Source organism: Salarias fasciatus, chromosome 5 (assembly GCF_902148845.1).
Source record: "Salarias fasciatus chromosome 5, fSalaFa1.1, whole genome shotgun sequence".
Taxonomy (NCBI): domain Eukaryota; kingdom Metazoa; phylum Chordata; class Actinopteri; order Blenniiformes; family Blenniidae; genus Salarias; species Salarias fasciatus.
This window is the reverse complement of record NC_043749.1, coordinates 6,225,792-6,229,781: the sequence shown is the minus strand read 5'-3', so window position 1 is coordinate 6,229,781 and position 3,990 is coordinate 6,225,792. Positions and strand designations below refer to the sequence as shown.

At 41.5% G+C, this 3,990-nt stretch overlaps 1 non-coding gene across 1 annotated transcript; it reads right to left on the bottom strand.

Annotated features, from left to right (window-relative positions):
• Nucleotides 1-2,728: 2,728 nt before the first annotated feature.
• trnaf-gaa (transfer RNA phenylalanine (anticodon GAA)) lies at nucleotides 2,729-2,801 on the bottom strand. The gene has a single exon. It is a non-coding gene; the product is annotated as a tRNA-Phe (tRNA).
• Nucleotides 2,802-3,990: the final 1,189 nt, after the last annotated feature.

Genomic DNA, 3,990 nt, shown 5'->3' with positions numbered 1-3,990 from the left:
CTCGAATGGCAGAAACACGTTCGGCTGCATTCACCAGCATCGCGCCTCAGTCCCATGATCCTCGGCAAATACTCGAACTCACTCGACGCTGTTTGACCAAGCTGGCAAAGACGACGTTGGTTTAAAACAACAAGAAAACAAAGCTAAGAGATCGAATGTTTGGCCTTTTTAAAAACAGGGTTCAGGGTCAGCGAATGGTAGTTCTTTGTTTTATTAAGTTTCATTACTACTATATAAAATATGAGGACAATTAAAGGTGAGATTGAGTCTGAGGGTAAAATGAGCCACACCCTGCACCTGCAAGCAGCAAACCTGAAGTCACAGATAAACAAAGCATGTTTTACATTCATCGTCCATTCAGAACACAAGTCGAGGGTCATAAACCAGTCAGTCGGTGCAAAATACAGCATACAACACAAGGGCTAGGTTTTTGCTGTGGATTTTACCGATCGTAAGAAATATGGTCTGGAAAGTACATTATAGCGATATTTTCCCTTAAAAGTTCAATAAGCAAGAAATTTACTATTAAAACGGTTAAAAAAAAAACCTTCCATTTGTCACTTGTCATTGAAGAAACATTACCTTTAATCAGTCTGTCGTCTCCATCAGCAATGTGTTGGTGAAGTTTTTTTCTTTTAACTTTAAACCTACACTAAGGAACTTTTCAACCTTAATAAAACATTTTAATATCTTTTGTGATGATACTTCGACTTACAGCTAGTTGAATGACCCCTCTGTCACGGCCTGAGGGCGTCAGTATTGCTTTCACTTGGACTAAGCAGCTGTGAGGAGGGTGGTAGGAACCCTGCACACTAAAAAACTACAAATGTGCGGACTGCTTTACAGCATGCTCACATCATGATATAACATTGTTTAGCTACCATTAGATTCATTTAGATTCATTACCTCGTCGCTATCCGTCCTTCACACAGCCACTGGAAACAAATGAAGGCGAGTTCAGTCTGACAGCACGCCACCGGGAGCAGCAATTTGATGCCACACGCTAGTCCTCATGGGAACTGTAGTATTCGTTCAGGCAAAACACTACCGATTTTGTCCACTGGCGCCGCCAAAATTAACGAAAACTGAAAGTTCCTTAGTGTTGCTTTAACTAATTCTCTCCTTTTCTTTTGTGTCTCTTTTTTCAGTGATAAACTTCTGCATCTGTGTTCAACCTGATCGACGCGTCTCTACAAGGTGTGTTGTCCCATTTTTGGTTTTTACCTTTTTTTTCTTTAGTTGTTATAAGCTCATCCTCATACTTGTTGTTCAGCTTTTTTTTTTAAATCGTGGCTGTTTCAATCAGTAGCGTTATTTAATTTTTCAGACATTACTGAAATTCTTTAAAACAGTTTGGGAAGTTTTGCAGAATAAGTTTAATGAGCCATTGTTTTTTAAGCCACGGTATATTTTGAAATCTTTTTTTAATCCTAACGAATATGAAACATCGTGATGTCTTCATTGTGACTGAATGTTTCTGAATGACTCAAGATATTCATGAAGTCAAAGGTGAGGATTGACACATGCATGCCCCGCCAGTGGGGCAAATAAACAACTGCACAACTCAAAAGTTCAGTTAGTTTCACAAATAAGAGAGAAACGATCTGGGTAGAAGTTACTGCTGCTCCAGTTATGCAAGCCTTGAGGCCATGCCAAATTAACCGAGACAACTATGGGAGCTGCACAGAAGTGGAACAACGGTGAATAGAGGTTTTGATTAATTAGAGCAAAAACATCCTCTGCCTTGCAGCCGTCCAGCCGCCCGAACCGCTCTCCACCTGCGGCTTTCTTTCAAACACCGGGCTGAATGGCGTCACAGCTTGACTGGCGTCTTCAAGCCTTCTTTATAACTTTCCAAGAGCGTCGGGAACAAAGCCGTCAGGAAACCAGACGACAGCAGGGGCAAAAGCAGGAAAGAGACGGACGAAATCTTACGTAACCCAAAAGCACAGGATATTACACAGCAACAAATTACATAGCAACAGATGAGAGACGAGAGGCCTTCAAAAAAGAAGCTTCGCTTTGTAATCTCTGACAGCGAGCAGGTTTTAAACAAGCGGGGCTGAGGAGATTAGTTTTTTCCTCTATACTTCCTACTTTGATTGTCTTGAATTTGATTTCTCTCATAATTAATACAAAGTTGTCTTAGCTGTGCAGTCTTAATTTGTGCCGTTACATTTTCCTTCAGAGCGGCAGACTTTGTATTCAAATGCAGTCCTTGCAGAACATTTTGCACATTTTCCGTTCTTCACTGTCTCCTGAACTTCCCTGCCCGTTCATTACCAATGCATTGCTGAGTAGCACATCCCCACAGAGCGCCATTTGGCCATTCATTCAGGTTTCAATAGGAGTGACGCAAATCCCTGACCTGCTCGGTGCCCCGTGGCCCGGACCCGCTCTCTTGGACTGAGGCCTTCTTGCCTCTACACGCCCCGGCTGGCACCGGAGCTGCTGAACCACGGCCAGAATGTTCAGATGTACCATAGGCGGCCTCCCAAACCTGCTTGGCATGATCTGATGGATGATGTGACCCAAATGTGGCACATGGTGTTATATAATGCATCGTTTGATAAAACTGGACCCAACAAATATGTTTTCAGCTTCAATATGTCCACCAGCAGGCGTGCGTTTCTCCATTCTGCCTTCAGTTCTGCTTTGTCGTGCACTGAAGCAGGACATGTGAAAAGGTTCGGTCTGCTGGTGTGAAAAAGTGTTGTTTCCCCACGTCTGCCGAAACCCGGGATCGAACCAGGGACCTTTAGATCTTCAGTCTAACGCTCTCCCAACTGAGCTATTTCGGCTGGCGTGTCAGTGCATGATGCAATACCGGATTTGACCAATTGTAGCCACTTCCTGGTTTCAGGCGTGACTACAAGTGGGAGACTACTGCCATCTTCTGGCGGTGACATGAACTACAGCAGAATGACCAAACCAATTTCAGTCGTTGGTCTGGGGACCAGGACGTGGACATTTGTAATTATCTTTTTTAATTCTATGGCTTTCAATATTTACTGTAACACTTTTACCACATTTACATTGAAGAGTTATATGTAAAAAAAAAAAAAAATCTCATCTAATCAATCTGCCATGCTCTTGAATTGAAGTGAAAAACTGGCACCAGCTAATTTCCATCATGAATACAGTATTGTTTTCATGGGCAAAAAGAATTCTTGGCCTTTAGGTTAAAACCAGCCCCCAAGGGGCTTCACTACGGCCCGCCAAATCACCAATTGTACAAATTTTAAGAAAACATAACAGCTTTCTTTTAAGAGTAGCAGAGACAACAAAACACTGAGACCTGAGATGAGATATCGGTGTGAAGACCAGCTCCCTCGATGCTCACAGCCAAACTGTCAGGGTGAGTTTATATAGAAACATGCATATAGCATGGCTGTGTAGTTTATCACTCAGACCACCAGAGGTCAGTGTCACAGAGGAGATTATATACTGAAAGTATTTTAATAAAGGTTCTTATTAAAACATAGAAAGTATTCAGGTTTCTTTGAGAAAAACATACAACTACATGAATAAAAAAAACCAGTCTATAAATGAATCTAGAATAATCTTTAATAATCTAGACTCGTGGTATTGTGTGGTGCTGTGAGGTTGAGACAATAAAACACAGACACATGTAAATCAGGGTAAATACTTTATTGCACAGCATATACAGTTATACATGTTAGTGTCCGGCAGTAAATCTACATTTTTTTTCAATCCTCATGAATTGAAGGAAAATCTCAGTCTGAAAGAAGGCAGTGTAAAATTGTAATATGAATGAATGTGAGTAAATGTTGTCAGGGTACATGCTGTTACACAGTCAGGCATTTGTGTAGTAGATGATAAATATAAACTAAAAGGATATGTTTTCTGTATTGGCATTGAAAGCTTTCTGTCCATTAGCCCTGTTAGAGGACGATGATGGTCCATCGTGACAATACCACAATGCAGCGGCTTCACAAAGCAGTCCTGGAGGTCTAAAACATCTCTTGT